Consider the following 24,978-nt stretch of genomic DNA (forward strand, 5'->3'; position numbering starts at 1 on the left):
ATAATAGGACTATGATAAACAATAAAGCTGGTAAAACCCCTTATGAAATCTGGAATGATCAGAAACCCAATGTATCTTATTTTCATGTGTTTGGTTGTAAATATTATATTCACGACAATGGAAGAATAATTTATATGCTATTGATGTTAAGTGTGATGTTGGTTTTTTTCTTGGTTACTCTGTGGTCAGTGAGCCTTTTAGAGTAATTAATAAAAATACATTGAATTTAGAAGAAACTATACATGTTGTTTTTGATGAAACTGAACTCGTTGATGATCAAACTAACATTGTTGATTTGATTAATCAGATGAAGACATTTATTTGGATATAGGCAGTGAAGATGAAGTTAATGTGAATAAGAGATTCATCAATCTCCATAACCAGAAATTCAAGATCAATCAGCTAGGCAGGATACAGAAGATCAAAAAGACTTTGTTGATAACCAAGCTGATCTGAACATAACTGAAGTTAACCAAACTGATGATATATTTGCTGATGTACCTCTCACTGAAGGAACCCCACTGACGACTCACAGAACAATGCTGACATCAATCATCTAACGAGACAATGCTAAAGATGGAACAAAACCCATACACCCTCATTGTTAATTTGTAACTCTTCTGCATCTCTTAGAACTAGGCAACAAATAATATTGAATATTTGCATGTTGCCTTCATATATCAAATGGAACCTAAGAAAATTTGATGAAGCATTTATGGATAACTGTTGGATATAAGTCATGCAAGATGAACTTAAAAAATTTGAAAGAAATAAGGTACATTGTTTACCATCTAGACCTAATAATCAATCAGTTATAGGAACTCGATGTGTTTATAGAAATAAATTAAATGAAGAATGAATTGTCATTAGAAACAAAACGGATCAGTGACACAAGATTTTACGCAAGAAGAAGGTATAGATTTTTATGAAACCTTAACATCAGTAGCTCAATTAGAAGCAATTAGATTTTTTTATTGCATATGCTGCTTATAAAAATTTCAAGATGTTTTAGACGGATGTCAAGAGTGTATTTTTTAACGTTCTACTATTAGAGGATATATCGACAACACATGTTAAAAAATAAAAATTACGAATAAAAAAATATAAAAAATTATATCGTGAAGTTTAAAGAAATTGAGTCATAAAATAAATAAAATCATATAAAAATACATGTGTTGAATCGATGGATTTGGACAGTGCTCAGATTCAATGAAATTTAATGAAATCTTGTTTTTACCCTAATGAAACAATTGAGGGAAAATATTTTAACCACGTGGTACTCCTAAACTTGGGATATTTTCATACAACAAAGCCTAAACAATAAAATTAGTTATTGAAAAAAATAATGAAATCATAATTAATAAAAAGATATACTAATCATCAATCCAATAGCACATCCATCCACATAAAGTTTACTTCCAAGATGGCGTATTTCTCGATATAAAAATCGGAAAACGACATCTCCCCGGGCATAGTTGAAAAAGGTGGTAAGATCATCGAGATAAAAAAATATGAAATCAAGGAAGATATAATTATCAGTTGGAAATATTATGTAGAAAAAAATGAACTTAATATAAAATCTAACAAAACCATCAATTTCAAGATCATCGTCACTACTTGAAAATAAAATCAAATTTTCATATATAGTTGTCCGGTTGTCATTGGTGACTTTGTCGGCAAAATGATGCGCCAAAAAACTGGACTTTATTTACATATCCGAGTCAATTGGTAGGCCACTATGATGTAGGCCAAAAGCAATAGAGAAATACAATGAACTGAAAGGGATCATAATGTCGTCACCAACAACAAAAGATCATGAATCAATTTGAAACTTGTTTAGAAAATAATCGACTCGGATATGCATAAAAACTCATTTGGCAAAAGGAATATCATGTATCCGACTCTTTTGCTGCTCTCCTATCATTGGCTTCAATGTTCTATCACACTTTTTAAATAAGAGGAAGCATCGTGAAAATTATTTCTTTTCATTCTTTGTCTAAATACAATCACCAACTACTTTTTCCTCTACATGAATTTCTAGATTCACAAACAAAAATAAAGTTACACAAATAATTATAATAAAAAATGGGTAAAATACAATTTTAGCGTATGTATATACCAAAATAATAAACATTGTATAAATATATATGAAATTTACTAATAATTAGATAATTGGAAAGTTGGGAACAAGAACACAAATGAAAATATATATGTAAAAAAACAACAATAGAATTGTTCAATGCATCAGGATTTGAGAAGAACCGCCTGAGAATCAATAATTATAACATTATTTCAAATTCGAAAAACATTTCAAATAAGTTATTCAAATGAAACTGAGAAATCGACACAAAAGTAACAAGAACAAACCAATTTGAAACAAAGAAGTTCACATTAACGAAGGAATTTAAAACTCACCCGAATCTCAACTTGGAACAAAAAACTCAAGCTAAATATGAGTACAAAAGTAACAAAACCGAAAAATGTTGTTCCCTTCGTATCGTTGTTGGATTTATTCTTAGTTTTGCCTCTATGAACTTTCTTCTCCGTTCTTCTTTTTGAGGTTTCTCCTTCACGGATTTCTAAACCATTGTGTGTCAGAATTGCATAATACATTTTGCCTTCGTCAGTTGAAGAGAATTACAATGCAAGGATTATAAATAAAAAATAAAAGGGTATTAATGAGTTTAAATTAAAAATGAGGGCGAAACGATATTTTGGACAAAAGTAAGTGAGAAAAAAATATTTCTGATCTAGAGACCGAAAACAAAGTTAAACGTTTGGTTAGGGATCTAAAGCCAATTAACTGTTTAATTAAATTCCAAGAGAGTATCATATTTTTATAGAATAGGTCTCTTGTGTGAGATATTTTCACGAATTTTTATCTGTGAGACGGGTCAATCCTACAGATATTCACAATAAAAAGTAATACTCTTAGCATAAAAAATAATATTTTTCATGGATGACCCAAATAAGAGATCCGTCTTAAAATACGACTTGTGAAACCGTTTCACACACGTTTTTTTTATTTTTATGTGTGTGTATATATATATGGAAGATATTATATCGCTCATTTTATTTCTCCTCAAGCAGCGATGGAGAGAGCGACGCTAATACGCACAATTTCCTGTTCATCTTCTTCATCTGTTCTCGTATCTGCTAGATTCTTCTCCCGCTCCACTCACCGCCTCTCCCGTCTCCCGAAAAGGCACCGTTTGATCCCCAACATTGGCCGTAGCTCGCTCTTCCGCCGCCATATCGGACTCGTCTCCGCCGCCCCTCGCCCATCTCTTCATTTGAAGAAACACTTCTCTAATTTCTCCGTTCAAGCAGTTGCAACCTCGAATCCTCAGTCAGCTCCAGGTTGTAAGTTGGTGTGTTTGTTGTTTGAAGATTTTAGTTGAGTTTGATTGTTGTTTTGATTTGTTTTATTCGTGTGTGAGTCTTCAGAGGCTTTGGGAGCTGATGATTCCGTGGCGGAGAAGCTTGGTTTTGAGAAGGTGTCGGAGGAGTTTATTGAGGAGTGTAAATCAAGAGCAGTGTTGTACAAGCACAAGAAGACGGGGGCTGAGATTATGTCTGTGTCTAACGAGGATGAAAATAAAGTTTTTGGCATTGTTTTCCGGACTCCTCCGTAAGTGTTTACACGTATCACTGATAACATTTTAATCTCGGTTCTTTTGATAACCTGTCTGCTGATATTTTATATTGAACTGGAGTTTTCCCTTCTTGGAGAGAGTGAGATTAAGTTGTTTTTTGTAATCACGTGCCGAAACGAGTCTGAAAGATATTTGAAAGTTACTTTTTGGGAAGTAGTTCAAGTGAAAATATTTGAATTTTTTCTAGGGGGTTTGTTGTTGCATTATGAATCATATTTTATCTGCTTATACGTGAAATTCACTCAAAATTCGATTGTGAACTTTTTAACTTGGATGGAGATTGGTTCATTGTAGTATTTATATTTAAATCTTACCTGCTTGCAATATTGGTATCAGATGTCGTTTTTATAAGCTATAGCAATTGTAAGTTTACCTTGTTTGTGTTATAGTTGTCACCTGTTCAGATTTCTTTTCTAAGGTGGTTTAAATGAGTTTCTAATGAGATTACTGCCATACATGCCAATTTGTTATTCCAGAAAAGATTCGACAGGAATCCCTCACATTTTGGAACAGTGTGTTGTGTGGTTCAAGAAAATATCCGTTGAAAGAACCCTTTGTCGAGTTGTTGAAAGGGAGCTTGCAAACATTTTTGAATGCTTTTACCTATCCAGATAGGACCTGCTATCCTGTCGCGTCAACAAACACAAAGGTCTTTTAATTAGATTCTATTGAAAAGTCAGAAAGTTTTCTCTAATTTTTTTCTTAAACTAACATACTGCTGCTGTTTTAACACAGGACTTCTATAACTTGGTCGACGTATACTTAGATGCGGTCTTTTTCCCAAAATGTGTGAATGACATAAAAACATTTCAGCAGGGAGGTTGGCATTATGAACTGAATGACCCCTTGGAGGACATAACTTATAAAGGTTGGTGGTTAACACAAATCAATTTATCATCTTTGGTTAAATGCCAGTATCCAGTGTGCCCCGATCTGTGTCTAAATGATTTGTCTATGTATATGTAGGCTTGCTATATTTCTGTTGCTGATATTTGTTTTATTCCAGGCGTTGTTTTCAATGAGATGAAAGGTGTCTATTCTCAGCCAGACAGTATACTGGGTCGTGCTTCCCAACAGGCAAGCTTAATTTCATATGGGATTTTTTGTTTAGAATTCGGTGTACCGTATGATTATAGCTTATGTTTATGCGTGTTTAGGCCGATTCCACAGTATCAAGAAACTTGTAATGGTTCTTAGAATAAATTTCAGCCCAAACTTTGTTAAAATCAAATTTAACACCTGGTTCATTCCTCCTGCTTTTTCTGCTTAAGGCGGTGTCAGGATAATGGGCAATGCAAGAGAAATCAAAATAAAGAAAAAATTACCTTTGGGACCTGGTTCGATTTTCTTATGTGTACAGAAGTAAGCAGACAAAGGAGATGATAGTGGTGTGTTAGGGAAAACGCAAGCTAGCAAATCGTGGTTTTAATTGGTTTTCAATCCTAAAAAATTTAAAGTAGAAATCTGTAATTCTTTCTTATATCATGTTTTGGCTTAATTGGACTTTCAAAAATTAAAAGCCAAAAAATAAATTGTCAAAGAAACTCTAAACGCTTAGGGCCGCCTAAAACTGCCTAGGAGCCCTTGCCGCCTAGCACCTTTTCGGTGCGGTCGGGTTGCGCCTAGTGCCTAGGCGGTCTTCTAGTCCGAGTTTTAGAACACTGTGCTTCTGTTTGCCTTTACGTTTTTTAAAAGTGCACACCAAACAAGTGGTGATGGTGTTAATTGCTTTAGTAAATCTTTGTAGGCACTTTTTCCTGACAATACATATGGCGTCGATAGTGGTGGCAATCCACAAGTCATTCCTAAACTTACTTTTGAGGAATTCAAGGTTGGTTGGTTGTGCGCTTATTATTTTTTTGTGTGAATTTTATTTGTATGGCTTGTTCAAGTGATGCTTCTTTGGCTGTGTTTCCTTGTCATTTTTACATTGACTGAATTAATTTGTTTGTTGAAAGCTCTATAAAATGGAATATATAAAGAATTAGAATCTTCACCTCCACAGCATCAAGCACACCCAAGTTTTTATTTCCACCACAAAATTGTTTTTATGGATTGTAAGTTGTAACAAGATCTAAAATGCTCATGAAAATACAAATGAGTATTCGGGTGCCAGCAAAAGTTGCAAAAATTATGGAAAAACTGATGCGAGATTTCTTGTGGGATGGAGCGGACGGGGATAAGAGTTGTCACGTGGTTCGATGGGACCAAATATGCAGACCAAAGGATAGGGGAGGGCTAGGATTGGGGAATATTGGGTTGAGAAATAAAGCATTACTAGGGAAATGGTGGTGGCGAGAGACAGAGGAAAAGGAGCAGTTGTGGAAGAACGTAGTTAAGAGCATTTATGGTCTTCAAGAGAATTGATGGGACTTGGGATTGGCCAGAAACGCGACTTTCAGAAGCCCTTGGAAATTTATTTCCCGTTCTTTCCCGGCAATTCAACAGTTGAGTGGGTTGGTTCTGAGAGGGGGTAATTACATTAGGTTTTGGGAGGATGTCTGGGGGAGGGGGCCTTTCTTTCAAAGTTCGCTTTCCTTCTTTGTTTAGGATTTGCACCGTCATCAATAAACCAATTAGAAATTTTTTGGAGATTCTTGATGTAGGAGTAAGTCGTAATTATCGTTGGGACGTGCGCTTTAGGAGACATCTTAATGAGATAGAACTCAGGGAGTTTGGTGATTTATTGGGAGTCCTTCATTCGGTCAGAATTGAGTTGAGTGCGGAGGAGAGTAGGGTGTGGTTGGGGGATTCTACGGGTTTGTTCTCTGTTCGCTCTTTTTACGAGTCATTTTTTCCTTTCCATAAATTTCCTGTCTTCTGCCCATTTAAACATATTTGGAAAGTGCCTATCCCGCAAAAGATTCAGATTTTCTCGTGGACTGTCGCTCTGGGCAAGCTGCAGACTTCTGATTTAGTGCAAAGAAGATGGCCATCATGTGCCTTACGGCCACAGTGGTGCTGCTTATGTCAAAACCACGAAGAGGATCAGGATCATCTATTGGTACATTGTTCGTTTGCATGAAGCGTTTGGATTAAGGTAATGCAAGAGCTGAGTTTATTTTGGGTTTTTCCAAGGAGAGCCAAAGATATGTTCATCATAGATCCGTGCTTTCATAAGGGAGCTACAGTGAAGACTTTCTGGTATATGGTCGTTCATTTCACGTTTTGGACGTTATGGCTCGAGAGGAATAAAAGAATCTTCAACGACTCGTCTGACTCGGTAGACAAAGTTTGGGAAGTGCTGCGATTCAGGGTGGCGCATTCAACAAGAAATATCAAAGAATTGGGACATCTACCTATCTCAGATGTGGTTAGGGATTGGAAGTTCGTCACGTATTGACTTAATTGTTGTATTTTCTTTTATTTCGCGAAAACTCATCCGCTTATTATTGTAATGGTCTCTTTTCATTAAATAAAATATATGTTTCCTATCAAAAAAAAAAAGAAAATACAAATGAGTATTTTGTAAGAACTTTTTCTATCGCAAGATATACCTGCACCAGGCCCAAAGTCTATTTCTTCATTGGAAATTCCTTGGACTGTGTCTTGGTAAGCAAAAAAGTATCACTGTGTCTTGATATACAAAAAAGTATCAACACCCTGTAGCATTGTTGTAGCATAACTCATAGTTTTCTTCAAGCAAGATAGTCTGTGGAGATTTGGCTGTGTATTCATATATTGTGTCAGACATCACTACAGTTGTACCCATGTGAAGATAAATGCATACAAGTTTACTAAGTAGTTCCGTATTAAAATGTGTTATCATTTTCTTTTGTCCTACATTAACTTTATGAAATAGTTCACTTGATATGTAATGTAGGTTAACATGCATTGGTATTATCCATTGTTACTGAATTTTTTAAGATGAATTCTTCTCTACTAAAAATGAATAAATCATACCCAATTGTGCATGGGATTTAGATGCCTTTTTCCCTTATTTTGACAAACTTGTGCTAATTCCCAATTTTTTATTATTTAAGAATCATAATTTCACCCCTTCCAATGCATTATGGAATAATGAGTGAAGTTGCTTGCTTTCTACCATATCTATATCCCATATTCAATTATCTGAAGTCTTGCACATTATTCTGTGTCATTACGGTGAAGGTTCTGATTTGTTTTATCTGCAGGAGTTCCAACGTAAATATTACCATCCCAGCAGTGCCAGGATATGGTTTTATGGAGATGATGATCCCACTGAACGCCTACAAATTTTAAGCGGTGTGCAGTTTTATTTTTATTTTTTCAATATTGATATGTTCTTTTATACAATTTGAAATTTCCAAGAGAATATATTACCAACTTGTAAAAAAGTAGGAAAACTTTCCAGGTTTTGTGTTGATATTTTGCTCTAAGATCTTTCTCATATCTGGCTCGGTTTCAGTGATATCTATATGCATGTGCTGTTATGCATTTGTCTATGTGCACTTTTCTTTCAGAAGGTTGTGTACTCCGATAAAATAGAATGTTTTATATCCTTCGGATCTGTATGGAAATCCTGGTTCAAAGTCTTTGCTTGAAAATCTTGGGGGTAAAGGCCATTCAATCATTTAATTGGTTAGTTAATAGATGTATTTTCTAAGCTATTTGGGGAGTTATCTAAATTGTGGCATGTTTTAAACTTTTATTATTTGCTGCTTGACTCATAATTTTTTCATGCTTTGTGCGCTTCTTTCATGTTTTACATACAGAATACCTAGATATGTTTGAAGCAAATTCATCTCCAGAGGAATCAAAAATTGTTTCTCAGAAACTGTTCTCAGAACCCATTAGGGTTATCGAGAAATATCCTGCTAGTGAAGCTGTTGACGCAAAAAAAAAAGTATATGGTGTGCCTTAATTGGCTACTCTCTGAGACGCCTTTAGACTTGGAAACTGAATTGGCAGTGGGTTTTCTTGATCATTTAATGATGGGAACTCCTGCTTCTCCTTTGAGAAAATTTTTACTAGAGAGTGGTCTAGGAGAAGCTATTGTTGGCGGTGGGGTTCAAGATGAGCTTCTTCAACCTCAGTTTAGTATAGGATTAAAAGGTGTATCAGAAGATGACATTCAAAAAGTAGAAGAATTAATCATGAGTACACTAAAAAAGCTCGCAGATGAAGGCTTTGATTCTGATGCAGTGGAGGCATCAATGAATACAATTGAGTTTTCTCTCAGAGAAAACAATACCGGATCATTTCCTCGTGGCTTAGCACTGATGCTTCGTTCTGTCATAAGAAATGCAATTTTGTTATTGAAATTTCACTGACATGGATCCTCTGATATCCCCTTCTTTTCCTTTGTATCCATCAAGTCTAAGTATTCTTTTTGGAACTTCTTATGTGATAGGGGAAGTGGATTTATGATATGGATCCATTCGAGCCATTGAAATATCAAGAACCTTTGAAGGCATTGAAAGCTAGAATAGCCAAGGAAGGCCCCAAAGCAGTCTTTGCTCCCTTGATAGAAAAATTCATTTTAAACAACCCACATCTTGCAACTATTGAAATGCAGGTACTTTTTTCACCCACCGATGTTTGTTGGATACAATGCAATATGGCTGTTTGTATGCTAATTGATGTAATAAACAGCCTGACCCAGAGAAGGCTTCCCACGATGAAGCAATTGAGAAAGAAAACCTTGAAAAGGTGAAAGCTAGTATGACACCAGAGGATCTAGCTGAATTGGCACGTGCAACACATGAACTTAAGTTGAAACAGGAGACTCCTGACCCGCCAGAAGCTATGAAATGTGTACCCAGCCTTTCTTTGCAAGACATTCCTAAAAAGCCTATGCACATTCCTACCGAGGTGATGAGATTATGGCAATACTAAATTTTTTTCTTCAGATAAAGTTCGTATTTTTAAATTCTGAGATACAGGAATTTTGTTGTTGTTGTAGGTTGGTGATATTAATGGGATAGAAGTGTTGCAACATGACCTCTTCACAAATGATGTTCTATATGCTGAAGTTGTTTTCAATATGAGCTCTTTGAAGCAAGAGCTTCTTCCTTTGGTACCGCTATTCTGGTGAGATAGCAATTACTTCTGGAAATGTTCAACAACCAAAAGTATTATAATATATTTATAAAATCTTAATTATCATAGCTTCTTGTCCCTGTTGTACTGGCGTTAGGATAACCATCCATGGATACACTCAAAACTGGTAATTAAAATTTATTGACATAGACCAGCACTCCCACTCACCTCTGTGCCTCCTCTTGTTGGACACTCATATGCACATTGGCATACCAGTAGGCGTGCACACATCTGGACCATGAGCTAAACTGTTAACTAAGCTTGCAGTATCTTTTGTCTCAACATCTCCAAAATCACCTATTATCATTCCAGGTTCATGTGTACCATCTGATTATTAAAGGCCTGTTCAAAAGCATTTGGCAATTGTTAGGAATAATACATAGTTTTCTCGTCTTTAAGAGAGAGAATTTTTTGAAAATGCTCTCTCCCTCGTTTCGCCGAAAAGCAATCGTGTTCTTCCACTGTTCAATCAGCATCTTCAACTCCTGAGTTTTGTCGATCGCTCCTTCCCTTAGTCGCCGGCGTCGGCCGTCGGCGGCATCTATCTTCACACTTTTTCGCGCCGTTCTTGCTGAAAATGCTTCGCTCCCTGCTTCTTTTCACCATCTCATAACATATTTCATACACGTTCAAGTGCCTTCCTTCTCCGTCGATCATAAACTCATCACCGGTACCGACGACGACCACCGATTGCCTGAAACTTCTGTCAGAGCCATCGGTTTCGCTTCTCTTATTTTCGTCGGGGATTTTGCTGGTTTAATTCTAATGTATGCATCAAGCAGAAGGAGGTTGGCGTCTGGGTTGGCAGCAAAGGATGAAGTGATAAAGATTGAACACAAAGTTTTTACATTGAGGTTGGGAAATGGGGGCAGTTCGGTTTGGCGGGTTGAAAGAACTAGGACATCGAGCTACATGATGGATTTCGATCGTGAGGAGGCAAGGTGGTTAAGTCTGAGATTCAAGGATTTCACCGACAAACCCTATTCAAGCTCGGATTTTCATTGATATAGGGGAAGGAACGCGGTATTCACAGCAAAGAGATTTAACAACAAACGTGGAAGTTTTGTTGAAGTGAACAAATTCGGTTCGAAGGGCAGAAAGCAAATTACAATAGTGCCGAGCGGTTTCAACTCAGGGGGATGGAAGATCATATCAGACACTTTGGGTAGGTTGCTGTCAGGGAGCTATCAAAGAAGGGACCATCAGCCTACCTTACGTCATGAATACAACACCTTGAAAAGAATCACACTGGAACACGAAGATAGAACAATACAAAGGGATTCTAAACTAGGGCGCTGACAGACAAGTTGGACAGTGACAGGGCAAGAACAGATTTGAAGTGGCATGAAGCACTCATTGTTACGAAAAGTAGGGTGAATATTTCTTGGGACTTAATTCGAACAGTCCTTGGGAAACCTTCAAACAAATTAGTCGAATTATTCCTGTTTCAAGCAAACAAAGCAGTTTGGTGGCCATCGAATTCAGATGAGTTTTCCTACTTTTTAAAGCTGAAAAGAGGATTCTTCGACGGTGGGGTGTCTTTGATCTTTGAGGAATGGAGACCGGGTATTAACACAATAGATTCGGTAGACAGATGCTGCAATAGCTGGCTTAGTATATCTGGGTTACCGTGGAACCTATGGTCGAGGGATACTTTTTCAGTCATTGGGGATCAATGCGGGGGCTTATTGGACATCAGCAAGGATACATTGCAATTCCGTGATCTGGAAGCAGCCAAGATAAAGGTGAAGAGCACTGATGGAGGCTTTATTAATAACAAGATGAAGATTCAGATAGGAGAGGGGAATTTAGAGATCATAATTCGGGTAGAATCCTTCGACTCAAAAGCTTATGAGCAGTATGAACGTCAAACTTATGCACAAGTAGTGGTGAATGGCAAAACAGTGGCGGGTTGGGGCAACACAAATATTCAAAGAAAGCTGATGAGGAAGGAGGTGCCCCCAAGTTGTCCTACTGAAGGAAAGGAAACTGCGGAGATCCCAATTTATCAATCTATGACCACGGAGAACAGTACGAAAAAAATTGGAAAAGACAGCACTGGAATAACGATGCACTGCCCGTAGGAGACTACTTCGGTGAGGGACCAAATGCAACGTCTTGCAACAAAGGATGAGACAGCGGCTACAAATTTGGGGGGAAAAGTATTCAAGATATTGGGGAAAGTTGTCCCACAAGAAGTAGCAAAATTCAGACATTCACCAATCCATTCTATGAGCAAAGATGATGCCGAGGACCAAAACATTTCGGTGGGCACTAGAAGCAACTACTTACGGGTGCTTACTTATGGGAAGGTTTATAGCAGAAGATTTAAAGGAAATGTGGGACTACTTGATGATGGGAAATTAGATGAAGACTTCTTTAGTAACGAAGATGGCCTAGAGTTGGGGATACACGATTTAGACGACAGAGTAGAAAAAGAGTTTGATGACTAGCGATGATTTATTGTAGAATGAGCTTGATATTTCAGATTCGGATAGCCAGGATTCCTTCCGATCAGAGTCAATTAAAATTGTTGAGGATGATGCGGTACTGAAGGGGCTGTTCTCACCGTCGAAGGAGATTACGCCTATCGATGAGCCAATTCCACAAGTTAATGATAAACTTAATGTGGGAAAGGTACTAACGGGTATTCATTCCTCTCTTCTTAGTCACTCTTTTAGTCTCCATTCTTTATTACCTTCGTCCTTCACAGTGTTGGGGTTGTCTAGTGGTATAATAGGAGGGGAGCCAGTGAAGGTAGATGTCTCGTCGGGTTCCGAGAGAGAGATTTCCAAACGGGCTAACATGGACAACATTTCGTGTGTTGCTAAGGAGAGTGGGGGAGGGAGTACGTATGGAAAATGTTGGGATGGGGTGAAGAAGTCAACGGGAATTTTAAGTAGAGAATTAAGCAGATTGAAATAGGGAATCAATCATGAGCGAGGTTCAACCTCGATGGGCTCAATATCTTTGTTATGAAAATCTGCACTTGGAATATAAGGGGATGAGGGGCGGCAAGAATGAGAGAGCTAGTTCGTACCGTCATCGCAAGGAAGTTCCGGACTTAGTGGTGGTTTTCGAAACTAAGCAAGAAATGGTGGATAAAAGGTTCGTGGCCAGCTTGTGGCAGTCCAGATTTGTTGATTGTGTTTTTTTCCCGTCGGTTGGAAGTTCGGGGGGTATACTAGTTATGTGGGATCCGAGAGTGGTGGTGGTGAGCAATAACTTGATAGGGGACTTCTCGGTGTCCATTGAAATTCATGGGAGTGAAGAGACCAAGTGGTGGTTTTCTGCCATCTATGGACCTGTGAAACCAAGAGAAAGATAGATTTTTCTGGGATGAACTAGCGGGATTGAGCTCTATTTGTGGTGATAATTGGTGTCTGGGAGGGGACTTTAACGTTGTCAGAAATACAGGAGAAAAATTGAATAACACTTCCAATACTTCGAGCATGCAGTGTTTTGACAGATTGATAGAGGAATTGGACTTCATGACCCTCCACTCTTGAATGCAAAGTACACGTGGTCAAATTTAAAGGCTGACCCGATTTGTTGTCGACTAGACAAATATCTCTTCTCCGGGGGATGGAGGGTTTTGTTTCCCAATTTCAGACAAACGGTGCTACCCCGAATTACCTCGGACCACTGTCCAGTGACGCTTGATATCGCTAAGCTGCTGTGGGGTCCTGTTCCGTTTAGATTCGAGAATGCTTGGCTTTCTCGCCATAATTTAACGAATTCGTTAGATCGTGGTGGAATAATGCGGGTTGTCAGGGGTGGGAAGGGTATAAGTTTATAAACAAACTGAAAGGAATTAAAGTGGAGGCTTCAAAATTGAATCGAGAGGTATTTGGAGATGTGGGTGTTAGATACAAGGAATTGGCAGCAATGATAAAGCGGTTGGATGTGTTAGAAGCTGAGGGAGGGTGGTCGGAATCTCTGCACGAGGAAAGAAGATCAGTAAGGTGTGATTTGGAAACTTTGTCGTTTAGGAGATTTCAAATAGAAAACCAGAGAGTGAAAATGAAATGGTTAAAGGAAGGAGATCAGAATTCGAGATTCTTTCACTCTTTACTGACTAATAGAAGGAACAAATCAATGATAGATAAAGTGGAGTTGGAGGACGGGTCTGTGATTACGGAGGAGAGACAGATTGAGGAGAATATAATCAACTTTTATAGGAATCTGTACAGAAAAGCGGACGGGGTTGGGGGGGGTTTGGGATCGAAGGGGTGGAATGGTGCCCTATAGATATGATGGAGGCGGAGGAGTTGGAGATTGTTTTTTCGGAGGAAGAGATTAGAAGAGCGGTGTTTAACTGTGATGGTGATAAAGCGCCAGGGCCGGATGGATTTACATTTGTTTTTTTCAACAAAACTGGGATACGGTAAAAGCGGACCTAATGAAAGTGTTTGATGAATTTTACGAGGGAGGAGTGGTTAATGGCATCACTGACAAAACATATATTTGTCTAATCCCAAAGAAACAGTAAGCGATTAAGGTAAAGGATTTTAGACCGATTAGTTTGACGTCGAGCTTGTACAAGATATTGGCCAAAGTCTTGACTAATAGACTGAAGAACGTTTTGGCAAGCACAATTGCGGAGAACCAATGTGCTTTTATTAAGGGGAGACAGATTCTAGATTGTTGCCTCATTGCAAATGAGGTGGTTGAGGACTATCGAAGGAAACATAAGAAAAGCTGGATCCTTAGAGTAGATTTGGAAAAAGCCTATGACAATGTCGATTGGACGTTTCTGGATTATGTGTTGCAAATGAAAGGGTTTGGGGAAAGATGGAGGAGGTGGATTATGGGCTGTGTTTCGAGTGTGTCTTTCTCGATTTTCATTAATGGAAGGCCGAGGGGAAAATTCAAAAGGGAGAGAGGACTTAGGCAGGGGGATCCCTTATCCCCTTTCCTTTTTAACTTAGTAGTTGATGTTTTGGGAAGGTTGGTAGATAAGGCCAAGGGCTTCAATGAAGTTAGAGAACTCGAAATAGGGAAGAGGAAATTGGAAATCTCGCATATTCAGTTTTCGGATGATGCTTTTTTTTTTGGTTCAGTCAGAGAGACATGTAATGGCATTAGTGGATATACTTAACTGCTTCGGGCTTCAATCGGGATTGAAAATAAATTTGGAAAAAAGTGTTGTGTTGGGAATTAATTTTCCCAAAGATGAAGTTGATGCTTTGGCACAAGCAATTGGATGCAAAAAAGATATTTGGCCAATCAAGTACCTTGGGGTCCCATTGGGAGGTAATCCCACGAAAATAAACTTTTGGGAACCATTCATATAAAAAATGGCAAGAAAATTAGCATCATGGAAAAAGTCATTTCTATCAAGAGGAGGCCGGCCAACTTTGATACAGTCATTGTTGAGCGCTATGCCATCTTATTTCATGTCTTTATTTAGAGAGCCACGACGGGTGGAGAAAAATATGGAAAAGTTGATGAGGGACTTTTTGTGGGATGGGGCAGATGGGGACACACATTGTCATGTTGTTGGCTGGGCACAGGTTAGTAAACCGAGGACAGGGGAGGACTGGGATTGGAGAATATTTGTTTGAGAAATAGAGCATTGTTGGGGACATGGTGGTGGAGAGGGTCGGTGGAAAGGGAGCCGTTGTGGAAAAAAGTTCTAACAAGCATTATGGTCTCCAAGATAATGGGTGGGATGTGGGATTGGCCAGGAACTCAACATTTAGAAGCCCGTGGAAATTTATCTCTCGTTCTTACCCGGCTTTTCTTCTATTGGTGGGGGCGGTGTTAAAAGAGGGTAATGTCATTCGTTTTTGGGAAGATGTTTGGAGGGGGGAGGAGTCGATCCAAGAGCGTTTTCCATCTATTTTTCGGATTTGTACCTCTATTAATAAACCAATCAGTAGTTTTTTTGAAGTGCAGTCTAGTGAACTCAATCCTATCTTTCATTGGGACGTCCGTTTTAGAAGAGATTTAAATGAGGTCGAAATGGGTGAGGTCATTAACCTTTTAGGGGTTCTAGACTCGGTTAGATTAGAGAGGCGTGTGGGGGATTTAAGAGTTTGGTTGGGAGACCCTTTAGGTCTGTTCTCTGTTCGATCTTTTTATAATTCCTTCTTTCCTTTTTCCTCTTTCCTTTATTTTCCTTACTATGAAAATATCTGGAAAGTACCGATCCCTCATAAGGATCAGGTTTTCGCGTGGATTGTGGCTCTGAGGAAACTACCCACTTGTGATTCGATGCAAAGAAGGTGGCCTCTCTGTCTGTTATGTCCGCAATGGTGCAATTTATGCCAGAAGCACGAAGAAAATCAGGATCACTTGTTGGTACATTGTTCTTTTTCAAAAGTATTTGGACAAAAGTGTTGCTGGAGTTGGGTTTTGATTGGGTATCTCCGAGGAGGGTGTAGATTTGATCGTCATGGAGGCGGGATGAATTTCAAGCAGAAATTTTAGGACCTTCTGGTACGTGGTGATACACTGTACACTTTGGTCGATCTGGTTGGAGAGAAATAACAGAATATTTAAAGAGGTGTCGGAGACAGTAGACGAAGTTTGGGAGAAGATCAAGTTCAGGGTTGCGAGTTGGACAATTATCATTAAAGAATTTAATCATTTGTCTATTTCAGATTTGATTAGGGATTGTAAATTTTTATGTGCATGAAGATAGTAGGGTATTACTTTCTAAGTTGTGCTACTTTTCGTTGTGCGGATTACTCATCCGCTATTATTGTAAAACTTTATCTATTAATAAAATTAAGTTTCATATCAAAAAAAAAATTATTTATAAAATCATTGATGTCCCTGGACCCTCATTTCATTTTATATACAGTTGACCGAAATTTATGTTCTATTTTCACGGTAAGAATTCTCATAGCCAAGACTCTAAGCCCAATATCTTTTTTTTCCCTCCCATCTGATGCTACATACACTTTTCTTTGTGGCTTGACTCGTGTCTTCACTGCATCTTAAAGCACACAAGTCTTGAAGATACAGAATCTTGTGTGGCATTACTGTATGAATGGTTAATTTTTTCCCTTTTTTGTTAGTTCTGCATGTTTTGATCTTGGAAGTATATTCTATTCATATATTATTTCTAGATTTCAACTCTGCATGCTTCAAGTTGTGTTTATGCCTTATCAATTGTTATTTCTATAACCATTGCTTGCGGTCATGGGCAGAGCCAGAATCTTGGTTCAGTTTATGTAAGCAACAATACTCTATAATTAATAAAGCAAGAAAAGGGCACTGGTTGATTGACAACAATAAATGTCATAAGATTCGAACACAAGCTAACACGCCAAAATCACCCATTAGTTGATGGGGGACCCTGGAAAAATGACGAAGAACAACACGTACAAAACCCACAATCAAAACAAAATCTGACAGAAATATAGATTCTACAGATAAAAAAATATATACATGAATTCATTCCCGATTGCAAAAAAGACAAAATTTAAAAAGTTATGATTTGATAAGCTCTATTTTGAACTAGGATCTTATATTATTGGTATGATATGATATAACCTAGATTTAGTGGGATTTGGTTTTACTCTTTTGATTTATATAAAATGTACTAATCCATGACTTTAAATAATAAAAAATAAGAGAATTATTTCTCCTTATATTGTGTGCATTTTGTTCTATATGGTATCAAAGCTTCTAGGTTAAAATCGGCGATGGATTTCAAAGCAGCCATGGTCGGTCTGGTTCTAGTAGTGAAGACGCCAGTTCAAGCAGTGACGGTGGAACCCATCTGACTTGGGTTTTCCTTTTGAAAGATAAGTCTGATGCAGGGGTCACATTTCAAAATTTTTCCAAATGATTCAGACTCAATTCCACACTAGGATCAAAATTTTCGGAGTCATAATGGGCGGGAATACTTTGACAACATACTTGGCAAGTTTTTTCAAGAGCAAGGGATCATTCAGCAAACTCCTGTCCCCATACATCTCAAAAAAATGGTGTGGCTAAATGAAAAAACAGACATCTCCTTGAAGTTGCTCGAGCAATTAGTTTTGAAACTAAAGTGCCTATGTATGTTTGGGGAGAAGCAGTTCTAACAACCACATATTTGATAAATAGACTACCATCAAAGATTTTGAATTTTCAATCCCCTGTAAATATTTTTCAAAAAAGTTTTCCCAATACACACTTTTTCGTTAAAATCCCTCTGAAAATATTTGGCAGTTTAGAATTTGTTCATAACTTTGATCCTGAAATCTCGAAACAGGACCCAAAGGCACGAAAATGTATCTTTGTTGGGTATCTTGCAAACCAACGGGGGTACAATTGTTTTGACCCTGTTAATTTTTTTTTTTTTATCAACATGGATGTAACATTTGTTGAAGGCAAATCGTTCTACATGCCTCATCTTCAGGGAGAGTCTAAAGATAGTGAAGATGACCACTTAACTGAGCCTGATTTTAATACAGAACTAAGAAAGTATGAAATTTCAAACTTTAATCAATCCGACATAACAATGGAGACATGTAAGAAACAGGTTAAAGGGTTGGTTTATACGAGGAAGACGGATGCAAAGAAAGGGGAGGACCCCGTCTTTCAACAATGCCACGAGTCAACTCGTGGGCTGGTTGAAACTCAGAATGATGCCTCGACCACTCCTGAAAACAACATTGATCATTCCATTTCCCTGGGAAAAGGTACCCGGTCATGCACAAAACTCCCAATGTCAAACTTTGTATCTTATAAAAAATTATCATCTTCCTATTGTTCGTTTGTCTCTCGGTTAGATGCCACCGGTATTCCTAAGAATGTACATGAAGCTCTAGAGTTCTCTGAATGGAGAAAGGCTATTTACGAGGAGATGAGAGCTCTAGAAAAAAACTCTACCTTGGAGAAAGTTGACCTACCAAGTGGGAAATCTGTTATAGGGTGTAAGTCGGTATTTTCCCCAAAATACAATTATGATGGATCTTTGGAATGGTATAAAGCACAGTTGATTGCCAAAGTCTTCACCCAAACATATGGAGCCGACTACATAGAACCTTTCTCTCCAGTGGCCAAACTCAATACAGTTCGAGTTATTCTCTCTGCTGCTGCTAATTTTGATTGGCTACTAAATCAGCTAGACGTGAAGAATGCCTTTCTAAATGGTGATCTAGAAGAGGAAGTGTACATGGAACCACCACCTGGATTTACTGATCAGTTTAGACCAAAGGTGTGCAAGCTAAAGAAATCACTCTGTGGACTGAAACAGTCTCCCAGAGCATGGTTCGAAAGGTTTGCAAAGTTTGTGAGAAGCCAAGGCTACTGTCAAGGACAATTGGATCACACTCTCTTCACAAAAAGGTCCAATAGTGGAAAGATTTCAGTATTGTTTATGTTGATGATATAATATTGACAGGTGATGATATAGAAGAGACAAACAAGTTAAAGAAAAGCTTGGCAAAAGAGTTTGAAATGAAGGATCTAGGTCAGGAATGGAGGTAGAAAGGTCTAAAAGTGGAATCGGGGTGTCTCAAATAAAATACATTCTTGACCTCCTGAAGGAGATATAGATGAGTGGATGCAAACCATTAGATACTTCTATAGAAGCCAATAAAAAGCTAGGAGATATCAACAATGGCGTTGTAGTGGATACAGAAAGATATAAAAGACTGGTCGGGAGATTGATTTATCTATCGCACACACGCTCGGACATCGCCTTCACAGTAAGTATGGTGAATGCATTTGCCGTATGAAGAACACCTTGAAGCTGTATATCGAATTCTACTATGTCTAAAGGGAACTCCAGGGAAGTGATTGTCTAAAGGGAACTCCAGGGAAGTGATAGCTCCGCCCATGCTTGCGGCCGTGGACAATCTGTTTAGTTGGAGTATCTCAAGCACTTGTTTTTTATATGCATTCATAATGGATCACGACGACTTTCGCCATATTTTTAAATAAAGGGAATTAGGCTGCTGCTAGTTTCATGAACACTCTTTCACTGTCAACTTATAAAATATGATGTCAAAATATGTGAACAGCCAGTCACTGCTGGAGATGGGGACTAAAGACATGGATTTTGTACAACTGAATCAATTAATTGGAAGAAAAACTGGTGGCATTTCGGTGTATCCCTTCACATCATCTGTGCGGGATAAGAAGGATCCTTGCAGCCATATAATTGTTCAAGGCAAAGCTATGTCTGAATGTTCCGAAGATTTGTTTAACCTTGTAAGTTGGTGATTTCTTTATGGCGTTTATTTTGATAATCAGCGAAGACATCATTTGTCCTATTGTTGGAGAGTTTGTAAAAAAATCTCGCAATAATCAATTCATCTGCAGAATCTGTTTGCTTTTTTGTCATTATTATTTGTTTAAATTTAGTCTGCATTGTATAACATCTATCCTTATCTGCCCTTTTTTCGTTCTAATCTTCTCCAGTAATAAGTAGAAAAGAAGAAATTATTAAGGTTTCAGTTCCTTTCAATTATTGCACCTTTGTTTTAACCTGAGTCTCTTTTTATTTTTTTCTGAGTCTCTGATTACATGTGTCCCTTTCGAATACAAAATTATGAAAGATAGTATTTCGAATTATTAATTTGTAGTTTGTTTCTTTCTTCTGTTGAATAAACATCTTCAAGCTCAATTTCTGGACATCAAACCTGTCTTCCCTGTTATATATTTTTTTGCATCTCTTTGGTTTGGGTGTCGTAGATATTTTGGATTCTTGTATCTTCCGTTTTCTCTTTGCATTTATTATTTCCAAGTATTTTATTTTAAGGTGTTCAGAAATTACTCATATCATCCTCTTTAGAGAGTGCATTTGCCTCTTGCCTTTTTAGTTTGGCTGTGTATCTAATTTTTGTACAAATGAAGCATGCAAACCCTTGTTTCTTGCCTGGAGCTTTCAACCTGTTGAGACGCTATGTGTCGTTTAGCTGTTAGAGATAATTGATTATGAAGTACGATACTATCTCATAGTTCTGCCTCATCATATACTTATCTCAATATAATGTACCTGCCATAATTTACACTGTACGAATTGTCATTTCTAATGATGTTTAATTTCAACAGTTAGCAAGGAAAATTGTATACTCGATCAAGCTACCTATGTGTATCATGTTTGAGTTTATTTTTAATATATACGACTGTTGTCCCTTCATACACGTGATTTTATTGCTTTGTCTTCCACTCTTGGTTCGCAATTTTAATTATATTCCCCTTTCATTATACTCAGTTCCAAATTATATTGGTACTTGGGATGAAAACATTACCATTCGTGCTCTCTTGTTCCACTCTCTGGATAACTGTGGGAGAATGATTTGTGACTACATTTTAATTGTCAACTTTAGGTCAACTGTGTTCTTCAAGATGTTCAACTTACAGATCAAAAGCGCTTTAAGCAGTTTGTTTCTCAAAGCAAAGCAAGAATGGAGGTATCTTTGAACTCTGCCCAATTTCACTAATCGCATTGTGTGGCTGAGTGGTTTCGATTACTCAATTTTCAGAACCGTCTAAGAGGCAGTGGGCATGGCATTGCGGCTGCAAGAATGGATGCAAAGCTCAATGTTGCTGGTTGGATATCTGAACAAATGGCGGCCTCAGGTCAGACAATCTGTAGTGCTTCTTAAATTTCCCAGTGTCTGAAATTTGGCAAGGATGTCATATCATGAAATACACGAGATGCATTTATGACCGCCTGTGCACCAATAAATTTGTGCTGGCTATCCTATTCTATTAATCTTTTTATGTTGCTTTTTAAAAATAGTGGGTTGTGCTCATGACAGTTCATTTCGCTGGTCACTATTGCATTTGAAACCATAACATGAACTCCTGCACTTTCTGACGTTTTACCCGTGGTTCATGTTCTGGAAGTTTCAGAAGCCCCTAATTACTGTTGCTTTGGCATCTTGCAGTTATTTGGAATTTTTACAAGGTCTTGAAAAAACAGTTGATGAAGACTGGCCAGAAATATCTGCTTCGCTTGAGGAGATACGCAAAACCTTGATTTCGAAAAACGACTGCCTAATAAATTTGACTGCTGATGGAAAAAACCTTAAGAACTCGGAGAAGCATATTAACAATTTTCTTGACATGCTTCCAAACACATCCCCAGTTGGTTCGATTCCGTTGAGCTCTAGACTCTCCCCCACAAATGAAGCAATTGTGGTACCCACTCAGGTTAGTAGATATTATATTTTGATTGATATGTTTTCTTTATGTGTGTACTTAGATTACTTAATTAAGCAAAGATGTTTGTTTGTGCAGGTCAATTATGTTGGAAAAGCAGCTAACCTTTTTGATACTGGCTATAAACTTAAAGGCAGTGCATATGTTATCTCCAAGTACTTAAACAACACATGGTTGTGGGACCGGGTTCGTGTTAGTGGTGGAGCTTATGGAGGATTTTGTGATTTTGACACTCACTCAGGTGAAATTTTAAGTTCCTTTGTTTGTAAGTTTACACCATTGCTAATATCCTGCTACCTAATCATTTAGTTTTCTGTTTAGGTGTGTTTTCATACTTGTCCTACAGAGACCCCAACTTGTTGAAGACTCTTAATGTTTATGATTGAACGAGCAATTTTCTGAAAGAACTTGAAATGGATGATGATGTTCTCACTAAGGCAATTATCGGGACCATTGGAGATGTTGATGCCTATCAGCTACCTGATGCGAAGGGATACAGCAGGTAAGTGAATCACAGTCCATTGCCTTCGGATCATGTTAGAGGTGTTCAAGAGAGGACTTTACCAGACTTCAATAACACACACACACATACATTTCCCTTGTGAAAATCTGATACTAAAAGACTTGGGGGCCTTCAACATTATCATAATTTCAGGACGTATTTAGTTTTATTTTTTTGAAGTGGTCCAAATTGTTTATAATATTTTCACCATTATCCTTCATAGTTCCAAAGACCAATCAACCAATCAAATTTTCAAAAAGCCATCCCAAGCAATTGGGGCTGCATTGCATTCAAATCAGAACTCGAAATCTTGTCAAATAGTTCCTTCCACATCTTCACCCTTACCTTCGGACAAGCTTTTAGGCCCCCATTAGTCTTTTCCTTCCATGCTGCCTTGGTGTTTTGATTGTAGTATTATCATGAATGGTATGAAGTAAGTGTTATTCAGTGTTCTCGTGCTTAGTATTTGATATGCTGTCTGGACCATGAATTTTGATCGAAAATTTTCACATTGCTCTTCAGTTTAATGAGATACTTATTAGGAGTCACTGAGGAGGAGAGGCAAATGAGACGAGAAGAAATTTTGTCAACCAGGTACTTATCTTCTACCGTGAGCAAATGCAATCATAGCAGATAATATTGTGGAAATAACTCAATGTCGTGTAAAATCCTTCCTTCGTGATTCATCATTTTATTGCTCTTAGCCAGTAGAAAACATATAGTTTCTCTATTCTTTCATTTCCTCAATCTGCCTAGATGCACAGACAAGCTTTTTCGACCTACTTCATTTTCTTTTCCTTAAGTTGAATGACTTCAAGGAGTTTGCTGACTTCATAGAGGCGGTCAAGGACAAAGGTGTTGTGGTTGCTGTTGCATCTCCAGATGACATTGATGCTTCAAACAAGTTGCGTCCCAACTTCTTTGAAGTGAAGAAGGCGCTTTAAGTTTATTTATTCAAATGTTTGGATATCTATTTAATCCAATTGTTTCAACCAATTTTACAATTGAGGAACAAATCTCACTTAACAAATTAATGGAATTCGCATATTGCAACAGGTTTTTTTTGGGTTTTGGGGGGGGGGGGGCATTAGCTATACGAATTAATTTGTATTCTAGGTTAAACGATTAGAGTTATTGTAATGGATATTATACAGTTGTATCAGTTGTAATTATTAAGATGGCTGGTTACATCAACTTGCTGGTATTGTTTGTCTTTTAAAGCTGGTTCTAGGTTACTGGAGCTGCCCCCATAGGCTAAAACTACAGTCTGATGATGCTAACTAATAGGGATCCGATATACATTTAGATCAGCTCAATCTATTATATTGTAAGTATAATTTTATCATAATTATTATAAGCCCGCGGGGCGTGTGCATAGTTCTAGCCTCTGCTGTTGTGGCTTGACCTGAGCCGAGGTTCGTCTCTTTATCCTTAACCATAAACGAACTTTAAATGTATGGTTTGTAAATCCAAGATGTTATTCATATCAGGTTTGTAGTCGTGTTCGATAGCTTCTGAAGTTTATTTTTGGCTATAAATAGCGTCACATATTTTATCAGATCATGAGTATCAGATATATATATTACATATTCTTGAGATTGTTTGACGTAAAAACTGGAATATCAACATCCGCAAGACGTCGACATTCTATGATTTTCAAACTCGTTTTTCCGGATATTTTAGTTTGGTTTACTTTGTTTTGGCTTTCAGTTTTGCAGATTTGATTGAATTTTATTTAAAGCTTTTTAAAAAATAAAAAGTAGGAATCGGGCGTGGGCAAGATTTGGTTTTTTTATTGATGTAATTTTCCATCACACTTGCAATTTCTGAAGCATGGCCGATTGAATCTAATGCATGATGTGCTTATATTTTTGGACTTATGACCAGACTGCAAGGACATGTCACAATAAGGACTAAAATTTTGGGTGTACCTCCAACTTTTAGCAGCAAAAGGAGACCTTATATCAAGGGGGGCTACCATATAGGGACAAATTTTGTGAACTTGATTTTGGGGACCCTAACCACCCTCAATGGAATCCAATGCTTGTACCGTGTTTGCAACTTGTACTTTCTCTATAAAATTGTTTTTTATCAGCATTTTTTTGGAATATTTAAATCATGTTTCTATTATAATGGAAAGACAGAAGTGATTTTGATTATATATATTGTTAGATTTCAGTTTTGTTTTGTTTTTGTTTTTTTTTTCAATTTTAATCTTTTTTTCACATATGTCACAAATATAACACAAATACAGTGCTTATGTGGCGCAGACGTATATAGTGTCACATTAGCATGTCTTATTAAAAATGACTAAAATTGTCAAAAATAGAAGATGCGAGACTAAAACTAAAATTTTGGGGATTATCCTTAACACTTTTATTTGAATTGCACCCTGAAAATAACTGAACTCATCAAGAGAAAATTTGAAGTCGAGGCAAGAGAAAATTTTTTGCCATTAAGATAAATTTTCCCCACACATTGTGCTCACGGTATATGACAATCGTCTCTCAAGATACAACGACTTCTAACTTGTGATAGTATCACTATAAATCACAAGTTTCTTAACCATAAAATGAAGCAAACTTTTTTTTGAGAAGAAAGATGAAGAAGAAGTTCAAAATGAATGTAAATGATTTTCCTTGTTTGATCCTATCAAAGTTAATGTTATTTTGTCTCTATTTA

The 24,978-nt window shown here is 37.5% G+C and overlaps 1 pseudogene; it reads left to right on the forward strand.

Moving 5' to 3' along the window:
- Positions 1-3,052: 3,052 nt before the first annotated feature.
- LOC140973650 (presequence protease 1, chloroplastic/mitochondrial-like) lies at positions 3,053-23,737 on the forward strand (annotated as a pseudogene).
- Positions 23,738-24,978: the final 1,241 nt, after the last annotated feature.

Source organism: Primulina huaijiensis, chromosome 3 (genome assembly GCF_012295235.1).
Source record: "Primulina huaijiensis isolate GDHJ02 chromosome 3, ASM1229523v2, whole genome shotgun sequence".
Classification (NCBI taxonomy): Eukaryota; Viridiplantae; Streptophyta; class Magnoliopsida; order Lamiales; family Gesneriaceae; genus Primulina; species Primulina huaijiensis.